At 39.8% G+C, this 16746-nt stretch overlaps 1 long non-coding RNA gene across 1 annotated transcript in view; it reads left to right on the forward strand.

The window, feature by feature from the left end:
- Positions 1–10762, forward strand: part of LOC117312545 (uncharacterized) — a 130850-nt gene extending 120088 nt beyond the window's left edge. The window contains exon 13 of the long non-coding RNA XR_012332338.1: positions 1–10762. This exon is cut by the window's left edge and continues 34357 nt beyond it. This is a non-coding gene — a long non-coding RNA (uncharacterized lncRNA).
- The last annotated feature ends 5984 nt before the right edge of the window (positions 10763–16746 follow it).

Genomic DNA, 16746 nt, shown 5'->3' on the forward strand with positions numbered 1-16746 from the left:
TACAGGATAAATCCAAGGAGGAACATGCCGACACACATATTAATCAAAAATAACAAAATAAACGACAAAGAGAAAATATTAAAATCAACAAGGGAAAAGCAACAAATAACATACAAGGGAATCCCCATAAGGTTATCAGCTGACTTTTCAGCAGAAACTCTGCAGGCCAGAAGGGAGTAGCAGGATGTATTTAAAGTGATGAAAGAGAAAAACCTACAATGAAGAATATTCAGCAAGGCTCTTGTTCAGATTCAATGGAGAAATCAAAAGCTTTACAGAAAAGCAAAAGCTAAGGAACAGTAAATGCTAAAGGAACTTCTCTAGGTGGAAAAGAAAAGGCTACAAGTAGAAACAAGAAAATTACGAATGGGAAAGCTCACCAGTAAAGGCAAACACACCGTAAAGGTAGGAAATCATCCACAAACAAATATGATCTCAAAAGCAGCAATCGTGAGGGCAGTACAAACGCAGGATATTGGAAATGCATTTGAAATTAAGAGACGAGTAACTTAAAACAATCTTTTATATATAAAGACTGCTATATCAAACCTCATGGTAACTGCAAACCAAAAATCTACAACAGATACCCACACAAAAAAGAAAAAACGATCCAAACACTAAAGATACTCATCAAATCACAAATGAAGAGAAGAAAAGAGGAAGGGAAGAAAAGAGACCTACAAAACAAATCCAAAACAATTAAGAGAATGGTGATAAGAACATACATATCGGTAATTATCTTAAATGTAAACAGATTAAATGCTCCAACTAAAAAATACAGACTGGCTAAATGGATACAAAAACAAGACCCATGTATATATGCTGTCTACAAGAGACCCACTTCAGATCTAGGGATACATACACAGTGAAAGTGAAAGGATGGGAAAAGGTATTCCATGCAAATGGAAATCAAAAGAAATCTGGGATAGCAATATTCATATAAGACAATATATACTTTAAAATAAAGACTATTACAAGAGACAAAGAAGGACACTTCATAATGATCAAGGGATCAATCCAAGAAGATATAACAATTGTCAATATATATGCATCCAACATAGGAGCACCTCAATATATAAGGCAAATATTAACAGCCATAAAAGGAGAAATTGACAGTAACACAATAATACTGGGGGACTTTAACAGCCCACTTACATCAATGGACAGATCATCCAGACAGAAAATCAATAAGGAAACACGGGCCTTAAATGACACATTAGACCAGATGGACTTAATTATGGAGCATTCCATTAGAAAGCAGCAGAATACACATTCTTCTCAAGTGCACATAGAACATTCTCCAGAATAGATCACATGCTGGGCCACAAATCAAGCCTCAATAAATTTAAGAAAACTGAAATCATATCAAGCATCTTTTCCAACAGCAACACTATGAGATTCAAAATCAACTACAAAAATAAAACTGTAAAAAAACACAAACCCGTGGAGGCTAAACAATATGTTACTAAACAACAAATGGATCACTGAAGAAATCAAAGAGGAAATCAAACAATATCTAGAGTCAAATGAAAATGAAAAAAAGATAATCTAAAACCTATGGTGTGCAGCAAAAGCTGTTCAGGGAAGTTTATAGCAATACAATCTTACCTTAGGAAACAAGAAAAATCTCAAATAAACAACCTAATCTTACACCTAAAGCCACCAGAGAAAAAACAACAAAGCCCAAAGTTAGTAGAAGGAAAGAAATGATAAAGATCGGAGCAGAAATAAATGAAATTGAGACAAAATAGAAAAGATCAATGAAACTAAAAGCTGGTTCTTTGAAAAGATAAACAAAATTCATAAACCTTCAGCCAGACCCATCAAGAAAAAGAGGGAGATGGCTCAAATCAGTAAAATTAGAAATGAAAAAGAAGTTACAACAGACATTACAGCAATACAAAGGATCATAAGGGAGTACTACAAGTACCTATACTCCAATAAAATGGACAACCTAGATGGACAAATTCTTAGAAAGGTACAACCTTCTAAGACTGAACCAGGAAGAAGTGGAATATATGAACAGACCAATCACAAATACTGAAATTGAAACTGTGATTAGAAACTCCCAACAAATGAAAGTCCAGGCCCAGATGGCTTCACAGGCGAATTCTATCAAACACTTAGAGAAGAGTTAACACCTACCCTTCCAAGACTCTTCCAAAAAATTGAAGAGGAAGGAACACTCCCAAGCTCATTCTACGAGGCCACCATTACCCTGATACCAAAACCAGACAAAGAAACCACAAAGAAAGAAAATTACAGGCCAATATCATTGATGAACATAGACGCAAAAATCCTCAACAAAATACTAGCAAACAGAATCCAACAGCACATTAAAAGGATCATACACCATGACCAAGTGGGATTTATCTCAGGGATGCAAGGATTCTTCAATATCTGCAAATCAATCAGTGTGATACACCACACTAACAAAATGAAGAATAAGAAACTTATGATCATCTCAATAGATGCAGAAAAAGCTTTTGACAAAATTCAACACCATTTATGATAAAAATGCCTCAACATAATAAAGGCCATATATGACAAACCCAGAGCAAACATCATACTCAACAATGAAAAGCTGAAAACATTTCCTCTAAGATCAGGAACAAGATAAGGATGTCCACTCTCACCACTTTTACTGAACATAGTTTTGGAAGTCCTAGCCATGGCAATCAGAGAAGAAAAAGAAATAAAAGAATCCAAACTGGAAAGTAAGAAGTAAAACTGTCAGTTTGCAGATGACATGATAGTATACATAGAAAATCTTAATGACGCTACCATAAAACTACTAGAGCTCAGCAATGAATTCAGTGAAGTTGCAGGATAGAAAATTAATACACAGAAATCTCTTGCATTTCTATACACTAACAATAAGAGATCAGAAAGAGAAATTAAGGAAACAATGCCATTTACCATCGCATCAAAAAGCAAAAAATACCTAGAACAAACATACCTAAGGAGGCAACAGACCTGTACATGGAAAACTATAAGACACTGATGAAAGAAATTGAAGATGACATAAACAGATGGAAAGATATACCACATGGTGTGATTGAAAGAATGCCGTCAAAATGAATATACTACTCAAGGCAATCTAAAGATTCAATGCAATCCCTATCAAATTACCAATGACAACTTTCACAGAACTAGAACAAAAACGTTTAATATTGGTATGGAAACAGAAAAGACCCGGAATAGCCAAAGCAATCCTGACAGAGAAAAATGGAGCTGAAGGACTCTGACTCCCTGACTTCAGACTATACTACAAAGCTACAGTAATCAAAACAGTATAGTACTGGCACCAAAACAGAAACATACATCAATAGGACAAGATAGTAAGCCCAGAAATAAACCCAGCACCATGGTCAATTAATCTATGACAAAGGAGGCAAGAATATACAATGGATGTAAGACAGTCTCTCTTTAGTAAGTGCTGCTGAGAAAACTGAACAGCCACATGTAAAAGAATGAAATTACAATACTCTCTGACCAGCATAAACACACACAAAAAAACTCAAAATGGATTAAAGACCTAAATGTAAGACCATATACTATAAAACTCTTAGAGGAAAACATAGGCAGAACACCCTAGGACATAAGTTGCAGCAATATCTTTTTGGGTCCACCTCCTACAGTAATGAAAATGAAAACAAAAATAAATGGGACCTAATTAAACTTACAAGCTTTTGCACAGCAAAAGAAACCATAAACAAAATGAAAAGTCAACAAACAGAATGGGAGAAAATATTTGCCAGAAAATATTTGCCAATGAAGTGACCGACAAGGGATTAATCTCCAAAATATACAAACAGCTCATACAGCTCAATGTCAAAAAAACAAACCACCCAATCAAAAAGTGGACAGAAGATCTAAATAGACATTTCTCCAAAGAAGACAAACAGATGGCCCAAAAGCACATGAAAAGATGCTTAACATCACTAATACAATGAGGTATCACCTCATACGAGTTAGAATAGCCATCATCAAAAATTCTACAGGGAGTGGAGTCAAGATGGCGGACTAGGAGGACACAGAATTCGCGTCTCCTCACAACTAGGGCACCTACCAGGCACCAGTGGGGGACCACAGATACCTAAGGGGACAGGAGGAACCCCCAGGGACCGGGTAGGACGTGGGGTGTGGGGGGAGTGTAAGGGGAGTAGAAGTGGAGGCAGGACCGAACTGCTGCCCCTGAGGGGTGGCTGTGGGAGGGGAAAGGATCCATGCCGAAGTGGGAAATTGGGGGACCACTGGGAGGACAGAGGATCAAAAGGGAGTGTGGCCAAGTTTCCCTTGCCCACTTGGGCCCCTGAAAGCCTGCTGAGATTCTGGGCCTGATCCTCTGCCCACCAAGGCCCCCTCTAGCCACACAGGCCCTGACAGAGTGGGAAGAAGGGAAGGGGGAGCAAAAGTAAACGTCGGACCTCTGGGACTGGCACCCCTGAGGGAAGTGGCTGGGGGAGGGGAAGAGTTCCTACACCCAACAGGACCCACCCACAGTTAGAGATCCAGCAGCAATGGAGGAGACCCTGGGGCTGCTGGGGGAGGGGCACAGAGGAACAGAAGGGAATGTGGCCAATGCCTTCCCTGTCCACTTAGGCACCAGGGAGCTTGTTGGGCCCCCAGGCCTAATCCTCTGCCCTCGGAGCCTCCCTCCTGCTGCGCAGAGCCCAAGCACCACCCCTACACCCCCACCCAGGGCCACACCTCTACACTCGGAGGACCCCTCTGAGACCCCCTCCAATGCGCTGGGCCTAAACCCCACCAACATACCCTCACCCAGGGCCCTACCTCCAAACTCCGGAACGTCACACTCCAGAGACCCTCCTTCCAATGTGCAGTCTCTCTCCTTCTGCACGCAGGTCCTAAGCACAGGCCCCACCCCACGCATAAACGCTGCCCCCCCACCAACCTAGGTACCATCCCACCTTAAGCCCCGAACCTAAGTTCCAACCCCGCCTAAACTCCACCCCCATAGGCAAGGCTTTTTTTTTTTTTTTCTTTTTTTCTCTTTTAGATTGGGGCTCTGTTTTACCCTGTTGATTCACTGCTTTCATTCTTTAATATTTTTATTTTTCCTAACCTTTTATTTTTCTAATTTTATTTTATTCTTTATACTTTCTTATTGCTCTGTCTGGCTTGTTCCCCACACACACACCTCCCTTTTTTTTTCTTTTTTCGATTGTGGTTTTATTTTACCCTGTTGCACTGGTTTCAATTATATTTTTATTTTTCCTAATATATTTTTTATCTTTCTAATTTTATTTTGTTTTTATTCCTTGATATTGTACTGCTCCTTTTTTTCTTATTTTTTTGCCACACCATGCAGCTTGCAGGATCTTGGTTCCCAGGACAGAGGTCGGGCCTGAGCTCCTGTGGTGGGAGCTCCAAGCCCAAAGAGCTGGGCTAACAGAGAACCTCAGACCACAGGGAATATTAATCAGAGTGAGATCTCCCAAAGGTCCTAATCTCAGAACCAAGACCTGGTTCTATCCAACTACCTGCAAACTCCAGTGCTGAACTCCTCAGGCCAAACACCCAGTAAGACAGGCATACAGCCTCATCCATCAATAAACAAAAAGAAAAGAAAGAAACAACAAACAAATATGTTACAGACAAAGAAGCAAGGTAAAAACCTATAAGACCAAATAAATGTACATGAAATACACAACCTACCTAAAAAAGAATTCAAAGTAATGACAGTAAAGATGATCCAAAATATCAGAAACGGGATGGAGAAAATACAAGAAATATTTAACAAGGATCTAGAAGAACTAAAGAGCAAACAAACAGTGATGAAAAATACAATAACTGAAATTAAATATACACTAGAAGGAATCAATAGCAGAAGAACTGAGGCAGAAGAATGGATAAGTGATCTGTAACAAAAAATGGTGCAAATAACTGTCAGGGAGTAGAATAAAGAAAAAAGAATGAAAAAAATTGAGGAGAGTCTCAGAGACCTCTGGGACAACATTAAAGGCACCAACATACGAATTATAGGGGTCCAAAAAGAAGAAGAGAAAAAGAAAGGGTCTGAGAAAATATTCCAAAAGATTACAGTCAAAAACTTCCGTAACATGGGAAAGGAGATAGTCAATCAAGTCCAGGAAGTGCAGAGACTCCCATAAAGGATAAACCCAAAGAGAAACATGCCAAGACACATATTATACAAACTATCAAAAATGAAATACAAAGAAAAAAATTAAAAGCAGCAAAGTAAAATCAACAAAAACATAAGGCTAACAGCTCATCTTTCACCAGAAACTCTGCAAGCCAGAAGGGACTGGCAGGACATATTTAAAGTGGTGAAACGGAAAAACCTCCAACCAAGATTACTCTATCCAGCAAGGATCTCATTCAGATACAACAGAGAAATTAAATCCTTTACAGACAAGAAAAGGTTAAGAGAATTCAGCAACACCACACCAGCTTTACAACAAATGCTAAAGGAACTTGTCTAGGCAGGAAACACAAGAGAAGGAAAAGACCTACAAAAACAAACCCAAGACAATTAAGAAAATGGTAACAGGAATATACATATCGATAACTACCTTAAATGTAAATGGATTAAATGCTCCAAGAAAAAAGCACAGACTGGCTGAATGGATACAGAAACAAGACACGTATACATGCTGTCTACAAGAGACCCACTTCTGACCTAGGGACACATACAGACAGAAAGTGAGGGGATGGAAAGAGATATTCCATGCAAGTGGAAATCAAAAGAAAGCTGGCGAAGCAATTCTCGTATCAGACAGAATAGACTTTAAAACAGACTATTACAAGAGACAGAGAAGGACACTACATAATGATCAAGGGATCGATCCAAGAAGAATCTATAACAATTGTAACTATTTATGCCCCCAACATAGGAGCACCTCAACACATAAGGCAAAGGCTAACTGCCATAAAAGGGGAAATCGACAGTAACACAACCATACTAGGGGACTTTAACTCCCCACCTTCACCAATGGACAGATCATCGAAAATGAAGATAAATACGGAAACACAAGCTTTAAATGACACATTAGACAAGATGGGCCTAATTGATATTTATACGACCTTCCATCCAAAAACAACAGAATACACTTTCTTCTCAAGTGCTCACAGAACATTCTCCAGGATAGACCGTATCTTGGGTCACAAATCAAGCCTTGGTAAATTTAAGAAAACTGAAATCATATCAAGTATCTTTTCCGACCACATCACTATGAGACTAGATATCGATTACAGGAAAAAAAACTGTAAAAAATACACACACACGGAGGCTAAACAATACGTTACTAAATAACCAAGAGATCACTGAAGAAATCAAAGAGGAAATCAAAACATACCTAGAAACAGGGTTTCCCCGGTGGCGCAGTGGTTGAGAGTCCACCTGCCGACGCAGGGGACACGGGTTCATGCCCCGGTCCGGGAAGATCCCACATGCCGCAGAGCAGCTGGGCCCATGAGCCTGCGCGTCTGGAGCCTGTGCTCCGTAACGGGAGAGGCCACAACAGTGAGAGGCCCGCGTATCGCAAAAAAAACAAAAACAAAAAACAGAAAAACAAAACAACAAAACAAAACAAAACCCCTAGAAACAAATGACAATGAAAATACGACGACCCAAAACCTATGGGATGCGGCAAAAGCAGTTCTAAGAGGCAAGTTTATAGCAATACAATCCTACCTCAAGAAACAAGAAAAATCTCAAATAACCTAACCTTACACCTAAAGTAATCAGGAAAGAAATTATAAAGATCAGATCAGAAATAAATGAAAAAGAAAAGAAGGAAACAACAGCAAAGATCAATAAAACTAAAAGTTGGTTCCTTGAGAAGATAAACGAAATCCATATAAGCATTACCCAGACTCATCAAGAAGAAAAGGGAGAAGACTCATATCAACAGAATGAGAAATGAAAACGAAGTAACAACTGACATTGCAGAAATACAAAGGATCATGAGAGATTACTACAAGCAACTATATGCCAATAAAATGGACAACCTGGAAGAAATGGGCAAATTCTTAGGAAAGTATAACCTTCCAGGACTGAACCAGGAAGAAATAAAAAATATAAACACACCAATCACAAGCACTGAAACTGAAACTGTGATTAAAAATCTTCCAACAAACAAAAGCCCAGGCCCAGATGGCTTCACAGGCGAATTCTATCAAAGATTTAGAGAAGAGCTAACACCTAGCCTTCTCAAACTCTTCCAAAATATAGCAGAGGGAGTAACACTCCCAAATTCATTCTACGAGGCCACCACCATCACCTTGATACCAAAGCCAGACAAGGATGTCACAAAGAAAGAAGACTACAGGCCAACATCACTGATGAACACAGATGCAAAAATCCTCAACAAAATACTAGCAAACAGAATCCAACAGCACATTAAAAGGATCATACACCATGATCAACTGGGGTTTATTCCAGGAATGCAAGGATTCTTCAATGTACGCAAATCCATCAATGTGATAAACCATATCAACAAACTGAAGGAGAAAAACCATATGATCATCTCAATGGATGCAGAGAAAGCTTTCGACAAAATTCAACACCCATTTATGATAAAAACCCTGCAGAAAGTAGGCATAGAGGGAACTTCCCTCAACGTAATATAGGCCATATATGACAAACCCACAGCCAGCATCATCCTCAATGGTGAAAAACTGAAAGCATTTCCACTAAGATCAGGAACAAGACAAGATTGCCCACTCTCACCACTCTTCTTCAACATAGTTTTGGAAGTTTTAGCCACAGCGATCAGAGAAGAAAAGGAAATAAAAGGAATCCAAATCGGAAAAGAAGAAGTAAAGCTGTCACTGTTTGCAGATGACATGATACTATACATAGAGAATCCTAAAGATGCTACCAGAAAACTACTAGAGCTAATCAATGAATTTGGTAGAGTAGCAAGCAGGATGCAAAATCAATGCACAGAAATCTCTGGCATTCCTATGCACTAATGATGAAAAATCTGAAAGTGAAATCAAGAAAACACTCCCATTTACCATTGCAACAAAAAGATAAAATATCTAGGAATAAACCTACCTAAGGAGACAAAAGACCTGTATGCAGAAAATTATAAGACACTGATGAAAGAAATTAAAGATGATACAAACAGATGGAGAGATATACCAAGTTCTTGGACTGGAAGAATCAACACTGTGAAAATGACTCTACTACCCAAAGCAATCTACAGATTCAATGCAATCTCTATCAAACTACCACTGGCATTTTTCACAGAACTAGAACAAAAAATTTCATAATTTGTACGGAAGCACAAAAGACCCTGAATAGCCAGGCAATCTTGAGAAAGAAACACAGAGCTGGAGGAATCAGGCTCCCTGACTTCAGACTATACTACAAAGCTACAGTAATCAAGACAGTATGGTATTGGCACAAAAACAGAAATACAGATGAAAGGAACAGGATAGACAGCCCAGAGACAAACCCATGCACATATTATCACCTTATCTTTGATAAAGGAGGCAAGAGTATACAATGGAGAAAAGACAGACAATTCAATAAGTGCTGCTGGGAAAACTGGACAGCTACATGTAAAAGAATGAAATTAGAACACTTCCTGACACCATACACAAAAATAAACTCAAAATGGATTAAAGACCTAAATGTAAGGCCAGAAACTATCAAACTCTTCGAGGAAAACATAGGCAGAACACTATGACATACATCACAGCAAGATCCTTTTTGACACACCTCCTAGAGAAATGGAAATAAAAACAAAAATAAACAAATGGGACCTAATGAAACTTCAAAGCTTTTGCACAACAAAGGAAACCATAAACAAGATGAAAAGACAACCCTCAGAATGGGAGAAAATATTTGTAAACGAAGCAACTGGCAAAGGATTAATCTACAAAATATACAAGCAGCTCATGGAGCTCAATATCAAAAAAACAATCCAATCCAAAAATAGGCAGAAGACCTAAATAGACATTTCTCCAAAGAAGATATACAGATTGCCAACAAACATATGAAAGGATGCTCAACATCACTTACCATTAAAGAAATGCAAATCAAAACTACAATGAGATATCATCTCACACCAGTCAGAATGGCCATCATCAAAAAATCTAGAAACAATAAATGCTAGAGAGGGTGTGGAGAAAAGGGAACCGTCTTGCACTGTTGGTGGGAATGTAAATTGGTACAACCACTATGGAGAACAGTATGGAGGTTCCTTAAAATACTACCATATGATCCAGCAATCCCACTCCTGGGCATATATCTGGCAAAACGTAGAATTTGAAAGGATACATGCACCCCAGTGTTCACAGCAGCTCTATTTACAACAGCCAAGATATGGAAGCAACCTACATGTCCATCAACAAAGGAATGGATAAAGAAGATGTGGTACATATATACAATGGAATATTACTCAGCCATAGAAAAACAATGAAAAAATGCCATGTGCAGGGCTTCCCTGGTGGCACAGTGGTTGAGAGTCCTCCTGCCAATGCAAGGGACGCAGGTTCGTGCCCCGGTCCGGGAAGATCCCACATGCCATGGAGCAGCTGGGCCCGTGAGCCATGGTCGCTGGGCCTGCGCGTCCGGAGCCTGTGCTCCACAACGGGAGAGGCCGCAGCGGTGAGGCCCGCGTACCACAATAAATAAATAAATAAATAAATGCTGTTTGCAGCAACATGCATGGACCTAGAGATTGTCATACTAAGTGAAGTCAGACAGAGAAAGACAAATATGGTATCACTTATATATGGAATCTAAAAAAAATAATACAAATGAGCTTATTTACAAAACAGAAATGGACTCACAAACTTCGTAACTTATGGTTACCAAAGGGGAAAGGCTGGGGGTGGGGAGGGATAAATTAGGATTTTAGGATTAACATATACACACTATTATATATAAAATAGATAATCAACAAGGACCTACTGTATAGCACAGAGAACTCTACTCAATATTCTGTAATAACCTATATGGGATAAGAATCTGAAAAAGAATGGATATATGTATAACTGAGTCACTTTGCTGTACACCTGAAACTAACACAACATTGTAACTCAACTATACTCCAATATAAAATAAAAATTAAATTTAAAACACTGTACTAGTTTCAGGTGTGCAACATAATGATTCAATACACGCATGCATGAAATAGTGTTAATGGTAAGATGACCACACACGCTACTAGCGTAGAGCAGACCCCTTTACACCTGTAGTCCCAATGAACTAATTAAAAGCTCCCTATTGTTTGCAAAAGTGTCCTTATTTGGACAATAAATTTTGCAGCCACCTAGCTAGAAGAGATGAAAGACAAGTTTCTATAAGATACAGGAGGGATGCCCATGAGGAAGAGGCTGAGCTACCTGCAGGCAGGGACATGAGGGCTCTCAACAGATCCTGGGATTGATCCTGAGAATGAGGCAGAGTGTTTACTGGGCAGAGAGAGAAAGGGAAAGGGCGCTCTGTGTGTGATGGCCAAGGGGCAGGGTTCAGCAGGGGCACCGGACCACGGAAGATTCTAATATGTCTGGGCATCAGGGGAGGGGTGAGGGTTGGAGAAGGCAGTCAGGGGGTTCCTGACTGAATCAGGGGCGTTCACGGTAGCTGAATCCTAAAGGCTTCTGTGTGTTGGGCTGGGGAGTCTGAACACATCCTGCTGGTAATGACGACATCACAGCAGATAGTTTAGGTTAGATTTGTGATTTAGAAAAACAAACATGTCTGTTAAAACTTGAAGTTCTGAGTATTTACCGATTTGAACCAACTTTTAAAAAATTACATCAAAAAAAAATTACATCAGTGTTAGAATTATTGGCACCATTATCTTCACCATCACAATTTTAGAGCTTTTTATTGGATGGTTATTTAGTTCTGGCATTAGGCAAGGCAGGTTACATACACTGCCTCAATTAATCCTCACAACAGCCTTTTGAAGTTAGCCTTAGATCTGATTCCCATGCACGCGAAATTCTGAGTGGGGGAATCACCAAGAAATGTTCAACCTTCGAAAATAAATAAGCAGTAATTTCAGGTTAGCACATTTAATAACGTTTGCAGAAATGTTTTGATTTTCTCACTAGTCCTTCCGAAGCCCGGCCAGGAGTCAGGGTTTTCACAGACGGTTGCCACCTGTCTGTTGACACCACGGTTATCCTGATAGCCTGCGAGTAGGCTCTATGGATTCCTGTGCTTCCTCAGGAGCTACTTATTCTGTAATTTTAGATGAAACCAGGAGTAAGAAACGTTGTTTAATAACTGAGGATCCCACAGATAAAGAAGTGAAAGTTTATGCAAAGAACAAAGGAGCCAAATGGAGGTTCAGTTGGACAGGGATGCCCGGCTCCTCTCTCAGTAACTGCTCGTAAACAATACAGAGCAAGGCCCCCAAGTTAAAGAATGTTTTGGTGCAGGGACTTTGCAGGCAAGGACTCTTGTAAGGAAGCTCTAAAATAATGGGGCTGGGCTAATGTCACCTGTGACTCCACCTGGCATTGTTAGTGACTTCAAAATTTTTTATTTTATAAATTTTAAAAAATTTATAAACTGAACTGTTACGTATTTTCACTTAGACTGTTGCCTAACTGTTCATGTAATACCCCAAGGTAGGGAGGCATAGCTAACATTTTTCCTCTCGACTGGAATGCATCTTTTGCTTTGTCTTTTTTCCTTAGAAGAAAATTATTTTAATCTAAGCATTATTTAATTACATTCAGATGGCCAATAGACACATGAAAAGATGCTCAACATCACTAATTATTAGAGAAATGCAAATCAAAACTACAATGAGGTATCACCTCACACTGGTCAGGATGGCCATTATTAAAAAGTCTACAAATAATAAATGCTGGAGAGGGTGTGGAGAAAAGGGAACCCTCCTGCACTGTTGGTGGGAATGTAAGCTGATACAGCCACTATGGAGAACAGTATGGAGGTTCCTCAGAAAGCTAAAAATAGAATTACCATATGATCCAGCAATCCCATTGCTGGGCATATATCCGGACAAAACTATAACTCAAAAAGATACATGCACCCTAGTATTCACAGCAGCACTATTCACAATAGCCAGGACATGGAAATGACCTAAATGTCCATCAACAGATGACTGGATAAAGAAGATGTGGTGCATATATACAATGGAATACTACTCAACCATAAAAAAGAATGAAATAATGCCATTTGCAGCAACATAGATGGACCAAGAGATTATACTAAGTTAGACAGAAAGAGAAAACAAATACCATATGATATCACTTATATGTGGAATCTAAAATATGACACAAATGAACTTATCTATGAAACAGAAACAGACTCAAAGACACAGGGAACAGACTTGTGGCTGCCAAGGGGAAGGGAGGGTGATGGAGGGATGCAGTGGGAGTATGGGGTTGGTAGATGCAAACTAGTAGATACAGGATGGATAAACAACGAGGTCCTACTGTATAGCACAGGGAACTATATTCAACAGACAAACCGTAACAGAAAAGAGAAGAAAAATAAAGAGTATTTGATTTTACCTTACATAATTCCTTATTTAATGCTCTTCCTTTCTTTATATAAATCTAAGTTGCACCTTATCATATTCCTTCTCCCAGAAGAACTTTTAACATTTCTTGCAGAGTCAGCTGTTTTTGTTTGTCTGATAAAATATTTCTCCTTTTGAGGTATAATTTTTGCTGGATATAGAATTCTACACATTACTCTATATAAAATACATAAACAACAAGGATCTACTCTATAGCACAGGGAACTATATTCAGTATCTTGTAATAACCTATAATGGAAAAGAATCTGAAGCTGTACACCTGAAACTAACACAATATTGTAAATAAACTATAAATATAAAAAAATGTGTAACTATGTATGGTGGTGATGTTAACTAAACTTATTGTGGTGATCATTTTGCAATATATACAAATATTGAATCACTACATGAAACTAATATGCTATATATAAATTATACCTCAATTTAAAAAATAAAGGACAAAATTTTTTTTAATTAAAAAAAGTTACCAGGGCTTCCCTGGTGGCGCAGTGGTTGAGAGTCCGCCTGCCGATGCAGGGGACACGGGTTCGTGCCCCGGTCCAGGAGGATCCCACATGCCGCGGAGCGGCTGGGCCCGTGAGCCATGGCCGCTGAGCCTGCGCGTCCGGAGCCTGTGCTCCGCAACGGGAGAAGCCACAACAGTGAGAAGCCCGCGTACCACAAAAAAAAAAAAAAAAAAAAAAAAAAAGTTACCAGTTTTAAGGAACTGAACCACTGCGTAAATCCAGAGATTTGTGGATGAGGAGGCAGACTCAGAAAGTAAATCCCTTGGTCTGAAAGCAGCCAGGTCTCTGACTTCAAAGCCCTTAACCACTTAAGGAAGCAGGTCACTTGAACATTAGAAAGTAGGAAAATAAAAACAAAGTTTAAGGTAAAAACATAAAGGTTAAGTGAAGAGGAACAAGAGTCAGAAATTCTTTACATTTTAGAATATCTAGTAGCTCCTCCACATGATGATACGTGAATTCTTATGATTATTTACTGGTCACGGTCTACAATTACACTGTTTTTAAGGGATGCCACTTAATGATCATTTAATTGAAAGTCCCTGGAGTTACCTGTGGTCATGAGGTGTCAACAGACTTGACAGGTCACAGCTGTCTGCAGATCACTCGTCTGTGGGTAAGCTACAGCTAGAGACGAGTCACTAGACCAGTATCACGTCCCAGGAAAGAGCGGTGGGATATTGTGATTTATAATAAGAGAGGGGCTGGGGGTCGAATCAATCACCAGCGGTCAGTGATTTAATCAATTGTGCCTATGTGGTGGGGCCTCCAAAACACCCCAAGGAGGGTGTTGGGAGAGCTGCTGAGTTGAGGGATATGTGGACATGCTGGGAGAGGGGTCACTCTGAGAGGGACGGAAGCTCCTCGCCCTCCCCAGGCCTTGTCCTATTCACCTCTTCCATCTGGCTGCTCCTGAGTTATACCCTTTTATGCTAGATTACCAAATCTAGTTAAGTAAAATCCTTCTCTGAGTCCTGTAAGCCACTCCAGAAAATTAATTGAACTCAAGGAGGGGGTTGTGGGCACCTCTGATTTATGGCTGGTTTGTCAAAAGCACAGGTGACAACCTGCACTTATGATTGGCATCTGAAGTGGAGGGGGCAGTCTAGCAGGACTGAACCCTTAACCTGTGGGATCTGATGCTCTCTCCAGCTAGGCAGTTATCATAATTGAGTTAGAGTGTAGGAACCCAGCAGGTGTTGCAGAATTGCTTGATGGGTGGAAAACCCACCTGCCTGGTGTCAAAGTGAAGTAGTATAACAGAGCATGTTAAAGTAAGGAGACACTGCATTCATTGCATTAATACAGTTCACATGCTTTTTTGAAGGACATGTATGACAAGTCTAGGGCCTTTTGGAAAATCTAAATTGATCAGACAAGAAAATAAAGATCACAAACATTTGTAGTTATTAAAGAGAAGAAAGTAAACAAGATGAGAAATCCTTGTGTAGTGAGTCAATATTTTGAAATAGTAATCTCTCTTTCCTCCCTCCTCCTCTTGTCCCTTCCTTTCAATTAAATTACCTCATTCTTTACTAATTGAATCAAGGAAGGGATGTGACAGCAAGACAGAGAAAAAAGAGCCTCTTCCAGGTTTCTGAGTTTCCAGAAACAAAGCTTTCAGGCATCGCACCAGGGGTTCTAACTATGCAGCTTCTTCTCACCCCTTAGGGGATATTTGAAAGGCGTTGTATACTAGTTGGGGGGTAGGTGTTTTTCACAACAACCGGGGACATTATTCCATCATCTAAAAATAGTGGGTGAGGCCAGGGATGCTAAAGAGCGGGGAAAATCCTGCAGGACAAGGAAGGGCTGACCCCAAGTGCCAAGAGCACCTCTCTTAGAACTCACTGACAGGCAAGGATATGAAGAAACTGGAACCCTGTGCATTCAGCCACTCTGGAAAACAATATAGCAGTGCCTCAAAAATTAAACTTAGAATTACCACATGACCCAGCAATTTTACCTCTGGGTATAGACCCCTCCAAAAATTGAAAGCAGGGACCCAAATAGATACTTGTACAACAGTGTTCATAGCAGAATTATTCATGATAGCCAAAAGGCGGAAACAACCAAAATGTCCATTGTCGCACAAACGTGTTCCATCCATACAATGGAATATTATTCAGCCTTAAAAAGGAAGGACATTCTGACACAGGCTACGACACGGATAAACACTGAAGACATTATGCTGAGTGAAATAAGCCAGACACAAAAGGACACATATTGTACAGTTCCACTTGTATGACGTACTTAAGTCAAATTCATAGCGACACAAAGCAGAATGCCGATTCCCAGGGGCTGGGGGTGGGGAATGGGGAGTTAGTGTTTAACGAGGACAGAATTTCAGTTTGGGAAGATGAAAAAGTTCTGGAAATGGAGAGCAGTGATGGTCACACAACAATCGGAATGTACTTAATGCCACTGAAAATTGGTTAAAATGATAAATTTTACGTTATATGTATTTTACCACAATTAAAACAAAACAAAACTCACTCAGTGGCAGAGGAGACCTTGAAAGCAAGTCTTTTCTGCCCTGAGGCCCATAAAAAGATTCCTAGGCTGGGAGAAGCGGCAAGGGAGGCCAGGAGGAGAGGCAGGCAGTGATGGGTTTCTGAGAAAGGCCCTGCTCGCTGTTCTTGGGGAATGGTCAAAACCTTCACAGATCTCAGAAGGGGAAACTTGGACCACGCTTCCTGGTACAGCCCTGA

This window comes from Tursiops truncatus, chromosome 6 (assembly GCF_011762595.2).
Source record: "Tursiops truncatus isolate mTurTru1 chromosome 6, mTurTru1.mat.Y, whole genome shotgun sequence".
NCBI classification, from domain to species: Eukaryota; Metazoa; Chordata; class Mammalia; order Artiodactyla; family Delphinidae; genus Tursiops; species Tursiops truncatus.